Source organism: Hippopotamus amphibius, chromosome 1, assembly GCF_030028045.1.
Source record: "Hippopotamus amphibius kiboko isolate mHipAmp2 chromosome 1, mHipAmp2.hap2, whole genome shotgun sequence".
In the NCBI taxonomy this organism is placed as follows: domain Eukaryota; kingdom Metazoa; phylum Chordata; class Mammalia; order Artiodactyla; family Hippopotamidae; genus Hippopotamus; species Hippopotamus amphibius.
In genome coordinates, this window is record NC_080186.1 from 186,511,528 (window position 1) to 186,531,929 (window position 20,402).

Consider the following 20,402-nt stretch of genomic DNA (forward strand, 5'->3'; position numbering starts at 1 on the left):
TTTTCTACTGAAGTTATCTGGAGTTGCTTAATGCTACCCGTGATGTAAGTTGAAGGAAAGTAAAGGGGTCTAAGGAAATTATAACTCTAGTCGATGTGAAAGGTTGGAGTAGAGATTTGGATAAAGCAATTCCTCAGATCTATGTGTTTTCTGGGAGGGAAGAGGATCTACAGCTTTCATCATATTCTCCAAATATCCGAGGCAGAGGAAAGCTTAAAAATCTGATCTATTTAAAAGCAAGAGTCAAGGATTAACCTCCAAAATATACAAGCAGCTCATGCAGCTTAATACCAAAAAAGCAAATAACCCAATCCACAAATGGGCGGAAGACCTAAATAGACATTTCTACAAAGAAGACATACAGATGGCTAACAAACACATGAAAAGATGCTCAACATCACTCATCATCAGAGAAATGCAAGTCAAAACCACAATGAGGTATCACCTCACACCAATCAGAATGGCCATCATCACAAAATCTAGAAACAACAAATGTTGTAGAGGGTGTGGAGAAAAGGGAACTCTCCTGCACCGTTGGTGGGAATGTAAGTTGGTACAGCCACTATGGAAAACAGTTTGGAGGTTCCTTAAAAAACTACAAATAGAACTACCATATGATCCAGTAATCCCACTCCTGGGCATATACCCAAAGAAAATCATAATCCCCAAAGAAACATGTACCATAATGTTCATTGCAGCACTATTTACAATAGCCAGGACATGGAAGCAACCTAAATGCCCATCAACAAATGAATGGATACAGAAGATGTGGCATATATACACAATGGAATATTACTCAGCTATAAAAAGGGATGAGATGGAGCTATATGTAATGAGGTGGATAGACCTAGAGGCTGTCATACAGAGTGAAGTAAGTCAGAAAGAGAAAGACAAATATTGTATGCTAACTCACATATACGGAATCTAAAAATGGTACTAATGAACTCAGTGACAAGAACAAGGACGCAGATGCAGAGAATGGACTGGAGAACTCGAGGTTTGGGAGGGGGCGGGGGGTGAAGGGGAAGCTGAGACAAAGCGAGAGAGCAGCACAGACATATATATACTACCAACTGTAAAACAGATAGCCAGTGGGAAGTTGTTGTATAACAAAGGGAGTCCAACTCGAGGATGGAAGATGCCTTAGAGGACTGGGGCGGGGAGGGTGGGGGGAACTCGAGGGAAGGTGGGGGGGCAGTCGAGGGAGGGAGGGAGGGAATACAGGGATATGTGTATAAAAACAGATGATTGAACTTGGTATAGCCCCCCAAAAATAATAAATAAATAAAATTAAAAAAAATTTTTAGGACATAAGTGTCTCTAAATTAAGATTTGTTAATATTAAAACCTATTTTTCTCACTACACCCTTAGTGTTTATGTAATATAAGGTTTTCCTCTTATTTTCATATATTTTTGATCCATATAAAATGTGTCAGAGAGATCCTTTAATTTTTTCACATGATATAGTAAACACAAGCTTTCTAATACAAATATGAATTTTAAGCAAATTTATTTTTTATCATGTGATGTCACACATTAAATGCCTTCAAAAAATTAGTTCTTTGAAAGTTATCTAAACTCTGGAAATATTCGTAACAGACTAGATTATTTGGACTAGCAATCTTCTAATGCAGTTATTTATTTTTAATTCAGAATTAATTTTTCTTTAAAGGTAATTTTGAAAAGGATAATTATTTTCCCCTATACTCCAGATCAGTGGTTCTCAAAGTGTGATCAGAGGACCCTTCTGGGTCCCTAAGAATCTTTCAGGGTATATATCAGGTTCTCTCTTTTCCAACTGCACATCTGCGTTAGGCTAGATTTTCTTCCTATTCTTGAAACAAAACAACAAATTGAATGCAGAAGAAAATGAGAATCAAACTGTCTTCTATTAAGCCAGGTAAGAGATTTATAAAACAATGCCACTCTTCTAAGTATTTTTTATTTTGGAAAATATAGTTACTTTTCACTGAAAATGTTACTTATGTTAAAATATACTGGGTTTACTACTGTTATAGTTTTAATTAATTAAAAATACTTAAAAATTCTTTAATCTCTATTATATAGAGATTCTTTAATCTCTAATATAGTAAATATGGATAGCTATTTGGGATTCTCAGTAAGTTAGAGAGTATAAAGGGATCCTAAAGCCCAAAAGTTTGAGAACCACTACTCCAGAAAACTTAACATTACACATTTGAAAACCGAAAATATAAAGAAAAGAACAAAATTGTAGTAATAATTTAAATAAAAGAAAAATGTGAATGCAGTCTCCTTCCTGCTCCCCTGAATGCTAGAGCCCAGGTTGAATGCAGGTCATGACTTAAGTGGAGGCTGAGAAGAATCTTAGAAGAAGGAAGTTAGAGAAAAATGAGGTATTAAAAACCATCAATACACAGAGAGTAAACTGAATGACAAAATCTGGACTAGAAGCCAAAGTAATGACAACCAAGGAAACCAGCAGGGGATGAAGCTGAATGGGAGAAGTGGACAAAAGAGCAGGCAGATAAATGACCGAGAAGCCAAGGACACGACAAGGCTGAGGTCAGAAAATCTTTCTCAGAGAGATTAGCTGAGAGTCATTTGTCATCTTTTTGAAACAAAGTGTAGAGGTTCAAAGGCAGCTGGACTTTGGGGGTGGTTCCTCCAAAGGTGTCATGGCTTAGAGGTCACACAGGTGTATGTCTTGACAGCCATTTCATCTGATATCTTCCCAATATTTCTCTTGTTCCAGAAGCTATTGTTTCCTTCCCACTTCTGACTTTCCCTTCCAAATACCTGGGCAGGTCAGGAGAGGGTGTGAGCCCTGGCACTGCCATTCCGAATAAGTGCTGTTTTCCTAGAAAATAACTGTTAAGCAAGCCACAAGAGTCAATGGGTGGCTACCCGACCAGTCATTATTACCACTTGAAATTAGCTTCAAGAGCTACTATAATTAGCATCTTCAGAAGCATCAACAGATGGCGTTAAAAAATCAACATTACAACAATACTGAAACCCTTAAAACATACCTTCACCATGTATACCATAACTTGAAGAATGATAGTTTTTAATTACTAAAAATTTTCAATTATAAAAATACACATTACTAACATTCTAACTTAGGTTTCCCAGAAAACAAATGTAAAGCCCCGATTAACATTCAGGTATTTTATTTGGAAGGTGCAAACCCAAGGCAGTGAGAATGAGAAAAAAGGGAAGTGCAGCAAGGTAAGAGGTGACACAGTGCAGTCAGCCCACTGGCTGCACTGAGCTGTAAAGACACAGCAGGTCACACGGGTAGTTGCATCCAACCGGCACACAGTACTTCCCCAGAGGAGTTATACAAGGTCATCATGCCTTGAAGAGTTCATGGGAAGGCATAAAAAGAGGGAATTTACCTGCCCAGGAAGCTCCTCATGTTTCCCACTGGTGAATTTTGGCCCCGAGGTGTTAACTTTTCCATACCTCTGAGTTGCATGTGGGGTTTTTGTGGCAGTCACTTGTGATGCCATGTCCCTCCTCATCAGATGTCATATCTCATTCAGATCTAGCAGTGGCTGGAAGAGCCAGAAACTTAAGGTGTGTGTCTGGGTTGGCCTAGTTGCATGAAGTGGCCAGCAGGCAATCCAGCCCTCCCTGGTCTGGAAGACAGGCAGGTGGAAGGAATCTGAGACAGCCCGTAAGAGTTTTGTCCAATCACGGTTCACTCAAGCTTCTATCTGTCACAGGAAAACCAGATTGACAGCAGTGGGACCACAGTTCTGCTTTTCTAATTTACTGTATTTTATTGCCCATCAGAAAGAGCTTTGTCTCCCACTTTAATTCTTTGTACCATTGTTCTAGTTACCAATATGAAATGGATAATCATAAAATGGCTTGGACATATGGGGTTTTTCTATAAAGCCTTTTTTTTAGCTCCCCTGTTTGAACTGCCCTAAATATTAAAAAAAAAAACCCCATCCGTTTATCCTCATAAAATCATTTAAGAAGAAATTAAATTAAATAATTTAATGAGTGATTATACAGATTTGTACAGTTTTAAAACGCCACAGAAATCAAGATGTCTTAATATTGAAAGAAATCTCAACTTTGCTGACTGCTTCCATGAGGGGAGAGAGAGAAATGGATAAGAGGTATAATTCTAGAGTAACATCAGTGAAAAAGGCTCACCACTGAAACAGAGTTGATCAAATGTGGGCCCTTCATTGAGATACACAGCGAATCTACTCCTGTGCTGGGGCTGGGAAGGTTGAAGGGGAAAAAGAAGGAAGAATTGAAAAATAGGTGAAGAGGAAAGTAATGAGGAATTAAGGGGGAAGAATAAGGAAAACCAGGTTCTGCATATGAGAATGATGGATAGAGACAGAGGTGGTGAATGAATTTGGAGAAATCTGATACAGTATCAGATTTCTGGTGGTCTGGATCCTCTTGGCTATCTTAGATGGGTCTAGATCTAGACTCTGAAACTTCAAATACTCTTGGCAAGTTGGGGTGACCTAACAAGTACAGACTACTGCTATAATTCTTCCAGGATTCAGTCAAGTAAAGCAGCATTTCCACATAAAATGATCAGCCTCGTCTCCTTTTCTTTGCAGGGGACTTCCCTGGTGGTCTAGTGGTTAAGACTCCATGCTTCTACTGCAGGGGGTGCGGGTTCGATCCGTGGTCGGAGAAGCTCTGCATGCTGTGAGGTGCGGTGAAAAAAAAGGAATTCATTTTCTTTGCAGAGATTGAGACCATAAGTCTTACTTTGTCTCTCTGTTATTTCTCTGGCTTCCTAGGCTCATGTTTGGTTTTAACAATGATCAGAGAACATGATGTGAAGTACAGAACTGTGCTCCTCAAACCCTTTGTGGAAAGAGGCAAAATATAAATTATTAATGGGTAAACAAGCAAATATCTTTAAATTTTCACAATTCTTTTCTGCATAGCTTCGGCTTAACTTAGCATCCTGTTTTCTACATATCAACAAGTACAGGTTGGCACCGACATGCTTGGTGAAAAGACTTGACGATTGGAGCTTTGTTAAATTCAAGAACGACAGTTTTAACCTACAAGGATTTGAAAGCTAAGAACTGTTATTTGAACATGCAAAAATCAAACATGGGACACAGAAAAATATTGAGATTTTTCTACATGAGGCTGATAACTCCAACAACTACAGGATTTTAGCCAAGTCTGTTATTCTTTTATCTTCTTGACCTAAAAGAAACTGGAGTATCTCATGACTACCTTACTTTCTTTAGGGTCTTCTCAGGTGGTGACTTGTTTTTATGCCGGTAAGAAATGTACCACAGGGCCTGGAAGGAGGACACGGTGTCCTTTTTGCTACTCATTGCTATGTCCAAACCTTTTCTCCTCCCTTATGCCTCCAGCAAGGAGGCCAGTTTAGCCAGAGGAAAGTGACAGAGGAGGAAAATGGTAGATGATGACAGAGTCTCCTAATGACCAGAAGCCAGGTTGAACATGGTAAGGACTTGATATTTTTATATCAGAGAGGTCAGACACATTTGGAAGATTTTGAGAGAGGAATGACATGACCTCAGTTAAATTTTAAAAGGATATTCTCACTCTTGGGAATTCCCTGGCAGTTCAGTGGTTAGGACTCTGCGCTCTCACTGCTGAAGGCCCGGGTTCAGTCTCTGGTTGGGGAGCTAAGATCCCACAAGCTTCGAGGTGCAGCCAAAAAAAGAAAAACACTCTGACTCTTGTAGGGGTGAAGATGATTGGAAAAGTTAAATCAGAGAGACTCAATAAGAGGTTATGGCAGTTATCCAAGCGAGAGTTGATGGTGACTTGGACCCAGGTGCTAATGATGAAGCAGCTGAGTGAGAAGTAGATGGATATTTTTTTTAAGGAAGAACCAACAGTATTTGAAGATGGACTGGTTATGGGGTATAAGAGAAAGAGAAGTATAAAGGTTGACTGCTTGTTTTTCCACCTGAGAAATGGGTAGAATAATATTGCCATTTACTGAGATGGTGAGGACTGGAGAGAAATAGGTTTAGAAAGATGCTAATAACATTGTGGCCCTGTCCATTGTACTGAACTCACCTGCCATTCATCCCCTTTTACTACAGCTCACTGATCATCGAACTGATCTTTGAAGAAGCCAAGATCATTTCCACTTCTGAGCCTTTTTCCACTTTGTACTCGATAATCTTTTGTTTTGAATGTTCTTCTCCCAGACATTTCAATGTGACTTTGGACTCAGTGGAGAGGAGAATGGAAGGGGCAGCTACACAGAGGAGGTGATGGTTCAGAGGTGGAGGTAGTGATGAGCAACAGACACGGTGGGTGGGACAGAAAGAAAATGTGCACGATCAAGAAATCAGTATCCTATTTTACATTTAACAAGACTAGTATAATGCCAGTCTGGTTCTGATCAGTATGAGAAGACAAACTAATAAAGCATTTCACTCCAATAAGTTTGGTTTTGAAAACTGTGAAACAATATTTTTTGGTAGTTCTGTAATAGCCACCTCCTTCTCTCTGCAGACTCTAAAACATTTGGGAGGGCAAAAAGGAGAAGAGTAGAGCTTTCCAATGGAGGAGGATCCCAAGAATTGGAATAGAATTTAAGAAGATAAAAATGGCTCTCAGTAGCTCAACCCAGAAAGAAAGACATTTGTCAGAACCTGAAACCTCTGTAAATCAGGTAGGTTCAGAAGAGAGCAGCTCTTCCATGGGAGGTGACCTCTTCTTCATTCTTAGAGTTGAAAATATAAGCCTTCCTGCTCACAGATGCTAGAAATTCTTTCACAGGGAACACTCTTTTACTTTACAGTGAATGAAGCAGGCTTAAAATATTCCTGAGCGAGATAACAAGCTGAACAAAGTTTATACAAAAGATCTAGCTGATGCCAGACTTTCTCTAGAAACAGGTTTGGCTTAACAGAAGGAGAGAAAAAAAGGAAGAGAACATGATATATAAAGTAGAAAAAGACTTTATACACCTCACTCTCCTGTTTCTTTCATCTCTGTATCTCTCCCTGGCATTAAGAGGATCCAATGGAGGAGGATCCCAAGGACTGGAATAGAATTTAAGGGTGGTAACCCTCAAATATGGGGGTAACCCTCATTTAATACCTCTTATCTTTAAAAGGATCTCATCCCTCAGTCCCTCACCCCTCTTCCTGCTTCCAAAGGGCAGCTCTGTTCCCCTTAGCAGAAAACCTCTCCAGAGCTGCCTCTGCATTCTTTCTCCACCTCCTCCTCCCTTTCCCCATATACTTGTCAGTGAAATTCAATCTGGCATTATCCCAAGAACTCCTCTAAAACCACTTCTATAGAAGAAATCAGTGGTCTCCTTGGAGGAGACTAACTACTTTTCTGATCTTATCTTCCTCTGTCAACAGCATTCGATATAAGATTTGATCACTCCCTTCTTCACATGAAATTGATTATACCATGTCACCATTTTGGTCTGAATTTTCTTCTACTTTAAAGGCTACAGAAGTATTTTAATACTTCCTAACTAGTCTCCCTGCTTTGATTCTTAGCCTTTGCAATCATTCCCTCTGCATTCAGCAGCCAGAGTGATGTCTTTAAAATGTAAATCAGATCATGTCACTCTCCAAGTTAAACGCTGGCATCCCACTGTGCTTAGCATAAATGTAAACTCTTTACCAAGGCCTTAAAACTCAGGATGGGTTGGCCTCACCCTTTTGAGCTGATGTCATTTTTCTCTCCCTATACAGGCCTCTCAACTCCCAGACCAGGCTCCAAGGCCTTCGCACTTGCCACCCCCTCTTCCACTAGACCTTCTCACTTCACTAAGAAAGTAACTGAGAGGCCTTCCCAGGTTACTGCATCAAAAGTAGCTACACACACATACACATATACACAAACCATAATCATCACTCTAATCCCCTTATAAAATTTACACAAATCTATGTTACCATTGAGTTATAAATTCATCATTTGTTTCTTCCACCATAAACTCTATGATAGGAAGGGCTTGTCCATTTTTCATGCATCAGTATCCCCAGTGTTATTTACCAACACCTGGTATATAAATTTATTGAATAAATAAATGAGGGATGGCGCTAGCGTTTGAATACAAAAGATTGACGGCTCAAAGGAAAAAAATCCTTGGTTTAACAGCTTTGGTTAGATGAGATTAGATTTGGTTAGTCATTTCTCCTCCTGCCATTCAAATCTGTATGACATTTTTGTCATGTTATCAACACCAATGGAGTGGAGAATGCCTGTCTCACAGGCAGAACTAAGTACCCAGATCTTCCTGAGCCTACATAGATAATAGCTTGTGATTTCTAAATTGTGAGCCACAACGGGTCACTATACCATTTATTCAAGATTGCACTCTCCCACAGTAAATGGAGAATGTCCAAGAAATATAATTAATAAAAGCTCTGGTGAAGTTATTGGCTTTCTAAATCCACTGCAGCAGGTACTGATATTCTGCATCTGCTCCTCTACTCTCTTGTAGGATACAGAGCTTTCATAGCTTCGTCTTCAATCAGAACACCTTGTCTTTAATTTCTGTGATCCATACTGTGTATCAAACACAACCACAGAAGAGATTAAATGAGAGTGAAATGACGAATATTAGAAAAGAGAACAGTGAGAAGTGCATTCCCAAAGGAGAAGTGAGATCCTTGGTAAGCAGAGAATTCTAGGGATGCAACTGTGAATTTTCTACTTTGTCTCGGTGCCTATCAAGGGACAGTTCAAAAGAAAAGCTTTGCGGGGTTCCTATTCCCATATTCCCCAATGAGGTGACTTTAATACCTGCATAGTCAAATCCATGCAAAAAAGAAATTGATATCCGGTGATTAAAAAAACGAATATAATGTTGGCCTCTCAAATTTTCTTTTATGTTCATGTTGCCAGGGTTGGAAGAAAATAAACACATATAAATTTTTATAAAGGTATCATAGCCACTTTTAAAAACAATGTAAAATATAAAAAATAAGAGTGAGTAACTATCATTATCATTATTTTGGTTTACTTCCTTTAAGTTTTTCAAACTGTGCATATTTCCTCATATATTTCAAATATGGAAATACAATTTTGTTTCTTACAGTGTTCACTGAAAATACCATAAAGTTTTACGAATACCTAATGTTCATAAGCAGAATGTAAAAAAGCTTCCTAATGGCCGCATATCACTAATGGCTATCCTATGGTTAGATACTTACAATTTCTTACATTTTGTTACTAATATAAATCATTCTGTAACGAACATCCTTAGTTGCACTCTTTTAAAAAATGCAATTTGAATTCTGGTCCTACCATTTAGAGCCCTTTATAAAGTGTCTTATCTTGTGTGAGGATTATTTCAATTTCTTCATGGATGAGATGGGGATAATAATTGCTGCTCTACAGTATTGTTGCAAGGATTAAATGAGAATACATGCGAAATCTCCTGGCCCATGGTAGATGTTCAATGCCTTTCCTGAAAGACTTTTTAAGTGAAGGTAAACATTTCCTAGTCTTCTATATCTACTTTTCTAAGTATTCCCATAAAAATTAATCCAGCTAGAACAAACTAAGCAATATAGGTATTTATGAGAGCCTTCCAGCCCTAGTAAGGAAAAATGTCTAATAATATGAAAATATAGTTTTATTTATCTTTTTTTCCCTAAAAGTGGAAGACAACTTCATTAAAATCCTAAACTATATCCAATATAATCTTCTTGCTGAATGGTAATCAAAGAAGGGGATTGATGCCTATCTGCATTCAAATTTAAACACTTTCCTTCACCTTTTTTGAAGACTGGGATGAGAGCTTGTACTACTTTGGTTAAGCTCCATGGAAGTTTTAAGATCATTTCTTATGTTTATTAATTACTGTCAACCATCAAGGTCACATCTGGGTTACTACAGACCTGAGTATCAGCCAGGTCCTATAGACATTCAAGTTCTAATAGAACTGGAACAAATTCATCATTTCCTTTTTGTTCTTTTCAGTCATTTTCACACGGTCAAGGCAGTACTTTTCAAAATACTTTAAAAATTACCAAGAAAGCATGAAAACAGCAAAATTTAGTTCTCATTTTATATTGCTTTCAGTTGGACAGCAATGACTCAGTTGCACAATTCCCAAACCATTTGAAGTGAGGGGGAGAATACTGTATATTTTCAGAGGCTCTGAGATCTCCCCTTGATCCTAAAACTAAGTTATCATCTATGAGATACAAAACTGGGAATTTAGATATTCAAGAAGCTTATGACTTTGTAACCTGTCAAATAAGAAAAAGTACTCCTGGAAATATTAGCATTTAAGTCTCATCAGTTACATCTTGGGGTTGAATCCCTTATTGAGGATAGCTTTGAATAGGGAAACACACGGACGCTCTTAGAAGCTTTAGCTCCTTGATGGTCTTTCTAAGATAAGACTTTCAGATACCCTGGTTAATATTGTTCAAAAATGCTAAAAACTTCTTTTAAAAAAGGAAAAGACAGCCTATAGACAAAAAAAGGCTTTTAAATAACCCTAAAATTGATATAATAATGCTCTGGGGCTGGAATAGGAAAGAGATACTAGAAATCTTAATGATTTAAGGTTTGAAAAAAAATTCCATTGTTGAGTTTGCTCCATGGCAGTAATTCTTTCCCATTGTATAAGTCTGGATTTGCCTTCCTTGGCGAGGAGGCATCTTAACATCTTAACCCAGAGCTTCATTTTTCTGAAGAGACCAGATGTTTCCAGAAATCAAAAACTAAAGCATGAGGGCTTAGTCCTTCTCAAAATCCTTTTCTTTACAGTGATATTCACCTCCTCGACACACTCCCATCAGTGTGTCCTTAAATCTCTTCTGGATTAAACGGCTCAGAGTATAAAAGTTCCATGTATGACTAACTGGGTAGATATGCGTACATTCCATGCTAATGCCCTAGCATTGCTTCCTCTCTTGATAGTTTCCAGGACCATCAGGGTTCTGAGAAGGCAGTGGAAAGAGGCCTATGATCCATGCACGGGGCTGGGCTGGTCCTGTCTCTGAATGTCTGATCATTATTCAACCCCATGCTGTGTTCCCCAGTTGTCTATAGCTGCTGATGCCCTAGCCTAATCCGGTCTCTAATGTAGTCAGCATCAGGTGATGGCTACGGTGCATGGCTGCTTCATCCTCACTTAGAGACCATGCTCCCATGGGTCATGTAGCTACCCTAGAACCCAGGAGCCAATGCAGGAAGAACAGGGTGAGGGAGAAACAGCCCTGAGAGAGAGCTGAATTTACACTGAATATTTACCCTAAAGAAATTCTTTTACACTAAAAGAGACTCTTAAAATGGAAAAAAAAAAGATATCTCTGACTGAAAAATCTAAGTACTTTTCCCCCAGCTACCCAGCTGGTACCAGATTCAGGAAGAATTTTAATCGTCATAGAAAATAAAGGATACTTAAATTTCTTTTTCTTTGCAGATGTAAATGTGGTAGGTAAATCGTGACACTCATCCACACTCCCCTTCATAAAATACATCAAAATTTAAAAGATGATGATAGTAATCTTAGATCCACTTTGATTTATCAATAAAAGAAATCACGGGGGCTTCCCTGGTGGCACAGTGCTTAAGAGTCCACCTGCAATGCAGGGGACACGGGTTCAATCCCTGGTCTGGGAAGATTCCCACATGCCATGGAGCAACTAAGCCCATGTGCCACAATTACTGAGCCCGTGCCACAACTACTGAAGCCCACGTGCCCTAGAGCCTGTGCTCCACAACAAGAGAAGCCACTGCACTGAGAAGCCTGAGCACCACAATGAAGAGTAGCCCCTGCTCTTCACAACCAGAGAAAGCCCGTGCACAGCAATGAAGACCCCAGGCAGCCATAAATAAATAAATAAATAAATAAAAATTAAAAAAAAAATCATTCACAGCCTATACTTCATTATGTATGTCACACTTTGAAACTGATCATGACACCCAAATATGTCCTGATGCTATGATGGAAAAACAGTTCTAAACTGTTCTGATCTCAGAATTTCAAAGAAAAATCCTTCCAGTGACAGCATGGTATTCTGTGAGGGAAAAAAGCACTGTAGATACAAGTATCCATTTGATACATTTTTCAGACTTCTGGGGTAGTGATAAGTATGAGTAGCTTTGAATGTACTGAATGTACCCTGTGATACTGACACTTAGAGCAGAGAGCAAACTGGAACTCCATATACACAACCAAACGTGGGACCACCATCACTGCGTCCTATCTACCCATAAGACAAAAGGCAAAGACAGACACACCCAGCAGTGTTTTGTACATTACCTGCTCCTTTATTCTTCTTTCATTTGTTGGTGGATATTGTACACTGAGACTCATTAAACTAAGGTTTTAACAGCATTTGGAAAAGAAATATGTTGCTTGTATTCTCTGTACATTGGAGATTCTTGTTTCACAGTGTGACTTGAACTGCACTCAGTGTGTTCACTGAGTCTCTGTGTTTGTGTGTCAGCAAAGGCTTTTTAATCCTTTATCAAGTTAGCAAGGAACAACATCCTGCTTTCAGTCCCAGATCTAGGCCACGATCATTCCTTACTTTTTTTTTTTTTTTTTTGCCTTTTTCTCTTTCAAGACCTAGCTGGTATCAACAGAAAGGGCTCAGATCTGGGACTCAAAAGCCCTGGGTTCAAATTCTCCACGCTATTGTGTCCTTCAGGGAAACATCCCTTCTTTAAAACTCCCTTAAGTAAAAACACTCCCATGAGGCATTTTTGCATTAACATGTGAAAGGGGCTACTAAATATTGATGAATAATTAAGTGTGGGTCCCATTCTTATTAGCATTATGCTTCTTTACTGTTAAAATTACTGAAGTGGCATATGGTGATTTGAGAGTGCTTACTTTAAAAAAAAAAAGCTGTTGTAAGCTAATTTAATCCTGAAAATTATTTGGATCTCTTCTAATCAATATCCTTTGCACATAGTCATTCATTTCTTCTCTTTCAGGAAATTAATGGTTCTGGAGTTCCATGACTTGATCTTCTCTTAGCCTTCTTTCTCTCCTCTCTTCTTCTTACATTGTGCGGATGGATGCAGCTTTGACTATCATTCAACTTTGTACCATAAAGAAATACAAAAATCAAAATTTATTAAAATGTTTTCCTCTGTTAACACTAAGATTATAGCTTGTCCCCTTCTCACTAAGATAGGAATCCTAAGTTTGCTTTGAGGTTGATCCACTGTGTTCCTTCTGGCTCTCAGCTTTCCTGATTGTGGTCCATCAGGCACCACTCCCCAGCCTGTGATCTCCTTGGGCTCCTGCTCCTCTCAACTTTCCTGCTGCCCAGCACCTCTCCTTTGGGTACAAGGCCTTTGCCACTTAGCTCTCTGAGAAGTTTCTAGTCTCTTTCTCCTACTAGGGTATGGTAACATAAACTCTCCCTGTAAGACTTCTGATGGTTTGGGTTAGTTAGTCATTTCCTTTTCTTGCTCCGTAGACTTCATTTTGAAGAGGAAAATTAGAAGTTTGCACTCAGCTAGAAATAACTTCATGCTTGCTCTGCTTCTATAAAATCTGCTTGCTGCACTGAGATAAGAACAAGATGACCTAGCAATCAACTGTAACCTTAAGATGTTCTGATAATTATGGAATGTTCTGCTCCTGCTCCTGCAAGTTTCTGTTTGGAAACCCCCTGCATGTAACCCATAGCAACTCCCACGCTCTGTAACTGCCCATAACCTATAGTAACCAGGTGACCAATCAACCAATGCTAACTGTAACCATGTGCACTGACCCCTATAAAAGTAAAGCTCACCCTGAGCTTGGGGCCCCAGAACTTTAGAGCGTTAGCTCGTCTGGGACTGCCGGCTTAATAAACCTGAGTTCTCCAACCCTCCGAGTGTGGTGCTTGGTTTCTTGACAGATCGATTCAATTTCCGCAACAATATGAAGGATGAAGATCTCTTTAGATCCAACCATGCACGACTTGTAAAAGTGCCAGAGGGTTAAATGTGATAACCTGAGTAGATGGTGTAACCGCAAAGTATGTTTCTTTTTGGGTAATAGCACACAGGCCCGTGCCTGCGTTCTCAGTCTCTCTCTCTATCCCCCCCACTCTCCTTGTAGCAGTTTGCCTCTGAAGTATGTTTATTTTTTAAAAGGCAACAAAATGCCTGTGAAAGATCAATAAAATGAGAGGATAGATAAGTGAGCTGAATTGTGACAGATTCTAGCAGCATTTCTATCAAGAAAGAAAACAAATCAAACTGCAATGACTAATTCTCTGCAAGAATGTTCAGACTTCCAAGTGGATCTTTGAATGGTAAAGCATAGAGATCAGGCCAAGATTTTAACATTCCACCCTGCTACCTCTTTTCTCTTGTAGACATATACTTGTCACAAACTGAATAGAAATATCCCTGTTCCTATTCTGGGAAACCTGGCTTAATAGTCCCTATGAAAATCAATAGGTTCCAACTGACAGAATGCTTGAAGAAGTTTCACTTCACTTGACACAGCTTGTTATCTGCAAGCTACTTTCCTTAATGTGTTCTGAGACCTCAATTGGGCCCAAAAAGTCTATTAGAGCTAGTGATTTATTATTCTCCTCTCCATCACTGACCAAGGGTGACCTTGATTGCACTTCTAGAGCATACCTATGAGTTGTTAAAAGCAGCTATAGCAGTGTTTAATAGATGCATATCTTTAACCCAGAATGACCTAGTCATCCCTCTTACGTATATCACAGAAACTGGAAAATAAACGGCCTGTGGTCAGTTTTCTATGTTCCCAAAGGTTAGACAGAAAGAGACAAGAGCAGGTAATCCTCAGTTTACCAAGTGGTATAAATGGTGTTATTTCTATTTCAGAACTGAAAAACCTGAAAACTCCTCTAATGGAGATATCCTGGAGATTCAACTCCAAGAATTTGAGGGAGACCTGTGTACATTCTGTAATTTAATCTAGAGCAACCTTTCAAAGTCTCTTGCAGCATCATAGTTACATACTCAAAGAGCTAATTCATAAGAATATACGGAAAAATGAGTACAAGTTAAGAACTAACTCATAGAATGATCAGCAACTCACAACATGTGGCTCTTCAATTAACTCAGAAGAAGATAAAAGCCTCTTTTATCCTTTAGTACTTAATGGAAATTTTATAAAAGTTAGGAACATTTGTTAGGTGAATGTTAATTAAATTATTCAAGAAAAGCCTTTCCAGAAATCTATAGGTAACTTTATATTATAATAACTAAAATATGACAAAATTTAGACCTAGAACAGCTTCTAAGCTATGGACCAAGTCACAGTGCTCCAATGTCAAGAATCAGAATAGAACAGTAGGGTTGAAAGTGTTCCAAATCTAGGAACCATAGGCATTCAAGATTTGTTTAAGTATGAGGTCATATGACCAGAAATCTTTATTTAGTGTCACCTTAAATTTTATTCATAATAGTAAAATATATACCCATTTTTAGCAGATATTTTAAAAGCACTCCCAATGATATAGTTTATTCACATAGCACTATTTAATATGTCTAGTGCTGCTCAGTGCTTAGTGTTCAATCAAGCTAATGAAAACCTTAAACTACATAAAATGAGATGATACTATTATAATATAAAATATCTGTGTGGACCAATTATATTTAATAACAAGAACAATGTTCACCATTTATTACATGCTCCCTAGGTACTGAGAAGTATCTTACATAAATTATCTCATTTTAACTGTCCCTAAAATGCCACAAGCTAGATATTCTTAAACCCATTTCACACACGAAGAAACTAAGATTGAGAGATTTATATAACTGTTGTAAAGTCACACATGTAGTAAGTGGCAAAAGTGATCCTGAACTCAAGTTGTCTGGCTCCACTGCCCATGACCTTACCCTACAACTACATAGCCATTCTTAGGAAGAGTCAGAAAACCTATACATTCTGAACTCATACGCTGAGATTGGCTCTCAGACTATAAATTCTGAATTTACACACTGATATTAATTCTTAGGCTCAATACTGGGTATTTCATGAAAGGATTTTATAGTAAACTGAATGCAGTCTTTTTCAAGAGTTGAGCCACATGGCCAGAAATGTCATCAGGATTTTAGAATTCAAATATTTATCTTCAAAATTCCAGGGACACTATAAATGACTGATGATCATAATTTCCTTAAATCTCAATCCGTTCTTGAAAATGAGCCATATTGATAGGGCTGAAGTGTGCTTAGACACACCCTAAGGTATGTACTCCTTAGGAAAAGAGATAACGCCTATGACTCGTTCCTGAAAGAGTGACTTCATCATCACCAAAATTCTTCAAAAGTTGTGATTCCATTTAACTCAGCAAAAGTCAGTCCAGACCAAATGTTCCATCCGCTTAATCGGTTCAAATTTTGACACTTTCTTGAATCTCTTATTTTCTTTCTGTGCAGTTTTAAGTTCAGCATATTCAAAAGTCAAGTAACATCAATAAAAAGGTCTCATCTTGTAAGTCACTGATTGTCCCACTACCCATGTCTTTCAGAATACTTTAATGCCCCAAAGTTGTTCATTTGAGGGCGTAGTTTAGAAAATCTTTCTACTGTACTTCAATTTCTTCTAAATATCACATAAAATGGAGATGATGAAAGGCTCATGAGTGAAGGAAAAAAGGAGGCCTTTTTTCCTTCACCCTGGATTCAGTTTACAAAGTTCACAGTAAAAGCTTCACTGATATCTACAAGCCAAATACATACAAGGTGATGAGGTATTTATGGGCAACAAAAGTGGCACTGCCTGTGAATCTGTAACTATTTTATTTTATTTTATTTTATTTTATTTATTTATTTTTTTGGCACACGGGCTTAGTTGCTCCGCGGCACGTGGGATCTTCCTGGAGCTGGGATCGAACCCGTGGTTTCTGCATTGGCAGGCGGATTCTTAACCACTGAGCCACCTAGGAAGCCCTGTAACTATTTTAAAATAAAAAGTTACAAAATGGGTCACTTTTCCCAGGAGGAGAGTAGCTATGTCACTCCTAGTGACTTGATGACTTCTTCAGTCATCAATACATGGAAAAAAAATTTAAAAAAATAAACAACCAAAAGAACCCTTCAATTCATTTTCCTCTCTTGTTTACTCTTGCTACCCTCAAAGCTTTATCCTCATTAATGACATGATGAGACAAATGGATACTGTTTCTGGAAAAGTCCAGGATTTTCAGTAGAGCAAAAAAGTTGGTTATATTATCATTTTCTGTTTTCTGGCACTTCAATACATCTATAATAGAGTCACTGGTGTTTATCAGAACATTTAGAAACTGTAAGATCTTGAAATGCTTTCTGAACATCCAGAGAAAAGTTATGTTGAACAGGATCTGAATGTTGAAGTTTGTTTTAACTCAAATTTTTTGTTATGTGAATTTTCTCATATACTGAAATTCTGAAATACCAGCATGGATGCTAGTATGCTGTCCTAAATTTAATAGCTACTGATTTTTGCCATACTTTCTCTCCCTCTCTTTCTCTCCCTATACGTGCAAACACACACACACACACACACACTTTTTTGTTGTTGTTGTGAACTATTTGAAAGTAAGTTGCAGACAGTAATGATGTTGGTCAAAAGGTATTTTCATGTATTCTAATTCTAGAATTGTAGTTATCCATAGATAAAGAACATGGTATTATATCCATATATAAAATATATGGTAATTTAAAATATTTTGTTATAATTACATGCTGATTTCCCACAAGGATATTTTATTAGCCAAAATACCCAACTGTCTGAACATAACAATTTACTTTATGTTTATTATCAGTATTAACTCTGTCCTGTACTTGACAGCTAATGGAATATGGATTTCTCCATAAGAGCGGATGCTTTAGTCTATCTTCCTATGGATAAATTAGTCTTTGTCTACCACTCAGACACATGAGGGCGTAATGGATTGTCAGTGACAATCAGGGTGTTTTATAGGGGGAATAAGCCCCTTATTGCCAATGTAAACTAAATTCTTCCTAAAATATTAAGCTATGAGAAAGGAACATAATATTGTCACGAAATAAAGCTTTTAAACAGATCCTGGGAAAGAGGTTTACTGTTAGCAAATAATTAACTTGTTGAAGAAATAGGAAACTTTTCTTGGACTTAAAATCTAATCACCTATAAAATGGATGGGTTTTCTTATGTTTATTAGTTTCTTGAATGTGACGAAAGTTTAATGCAACTTCAGACAGATTACTGAATGGAATATTTTGAAATTCACTTTAGAGGTTCTCTTTTATAGATAGGATTCTGGGTTGAATTGTGTCTCCCCCACCAAAAAAAACTATGTTGAAGTCTTAACCCCTAGTCCTTAAAAATGTGACTTTACCTGGGAATTAGTTGTCATAAATATAAGCAGTTAATTTAAGATGAGGTCATACTGGAATAGGGTGGGCCCTTAATCCAATAGAACTGGTGTCCTTATAAGAAGAGGGAAACACAGATATGCACAGAGGGAAGATGATATGAAGACATGCAGGGAGAAGACTGCCATGTGACAATGAAGACAGAAATGAGAGTGATGCAACGACAAGTCAAGGAACACCAAGCATTGCTGATGGTCACCAGAAGCTAGGAGAGAGGCATAGAACAAATTCTCCCTCAGTGTCCTCAGAAGGAATCAACCCTGCCGCTGCCCTGATTTCAGACTTCCAGACTTCAAAACTGTAAAAGAATAAATTTTAATTGTTCTAAACCATACAGTTTATAGTAGTTTATGACATCAGCCCTAGGAAATTCTTGCAGATAGTTGATAGAGGATAGATAGATAGACAGACAGATGCAGATAGATAATCTTTTAAACCTCAAGTTCAGGTCTAGTCATAAAATGAGGACCCAAGGAATTATCCAGTGAGGTAGTATAGTAGACCCAAAGATGTTAGGTGAACCACATAAAATTGCGATTTGTTTATAGGTCAAAAATATTTTAATAGATGCAGTTTTATGTGGCTCAATCTAATAATTACATAAATCATTCAAGTTTTCTGAAGCTCCCTTTCCCCCTCATGAGCAAATCTTTAATTGAATTTGCTAGACGAATACTTTGTTTCCCCTGCATCACTCTTCCTCCATAAATAGATTCTTAGGCTTCATTCATTTCATTTGGATAAGGAAGTTCTGTCTTCATGACCTACATAGAATTAAACGCTGGAGGCAATTGCTTTTCGAGGTTTTGCCTGTTATTCCTCTAGTTTACACATCTCTGGGCATGGTTGTTTCTAGGAGACAACGCTGGGAATTCCATCTAATTCATGTTCGAAGCTGAGGTTTCTCCAGGGGATTTCTCTCATTCCATTTGGAAGAACAGTAACTGTGTTTGACAACATCTGCCTCACAGCATCGCTCTGCAGCTCCATCTGATACTTGGTTCCCGTCCACATTTTCTTCCTGCCTGTCTTCTGAGGAAGATGTTTCCACAGCAGAAGTGGAGAAGAGAAGACAGGGAGGGCAAATCGGAGCTTTATTTTCTCAATGAATAAGAGTCATGAACCCACAAAATGTCTTCACTTATCTCTTTTTCTAATTCACCCAAAGATTTTTGACATAAACAAATATTCTCTAAACCAGCCCTTTGTCCTTTGGGATTCTGAACATTCACAAGTCATTTCTGAATACTTTTCCTAGACGTTTATATAGCTAGTGCCTTTCAAAGTTTCTTTAACTATGAAAATAAAATAACCACACATAAATTTTACTCACAACTAGCAAGAAATGAAACAACCAGGTCCAAAAACATCTCTTGTGTGACCACTGCTGAAACATGCTAATATATTTTCATAAAAAGTAGATGTTTAACAGGAAATTCTATTTCATAAAACTTTAATAATCCTTAGTTCAACTACATTTTATGACTATAAGAAATTGATTTAAGAGAAAATTCCAAATCTTACCAATCAAAAGATTCCTCTACATTCTGGAATCATTGCCTACACCAAACAGGAAATCCAGAATAAAGAGTTTATTAGGAGCAATTGCCATTTAAACTATTACCTTCTTCAGTTACACTGTTCTTGTTAGATGAATGGCCTTAAATCCCAACAGATTGTTTCAAAATGTCATTCTACTTCTACGTGACTGAAAACCTTGCGCCATTATTCTCTTCTTCATTAAATGAGTCTAAAATGTCCCTATGCCAGACAATACATAAACAGTTGGTGATATTAAGCTGACTTTAGAAGAAAAATCCCTTGATCTCAAAGAGGTATTATTTGACTTCAAAAGTTACAATATGTCTCTCCTCAGCATATGTTACAGCTCGGTTTTCAGAAGTATATATATTTCACTTATTTGTTCATATAAAATTTGAGAAAGGAAGAATTTGCTATAAAAGGATATATTGTCTTTTTGTGGTTTTATAAAGCGAAATTACCTAGGGACAGAAAGTATAAGTAAGGCGTTACAATGACAAATACTGTCTGGGGCACAGGGAGTATAAAAATACCAGTACTACACGCTGGCATTTGTATTTTGAACTCTCACCTTAGC

At 37.9% G+C, this 20,402-nt stretch overlaps 1 protein-coding gene across 1 annotated transcript in view; it reads right to left on the reverse strand.

Annotated features, from left to right (window-relative positions):
- CAMK4 (calcium/calmodulin dependent protein kinase IV) overlaps positions 1-20,402 on the reverse strand; it is a 212,950-nt gene that overhangs the window by 81,731 nt on the left and 110,817 nt on the right. The gene's annotated exons all lie outside the window — the stretch shown is intronic.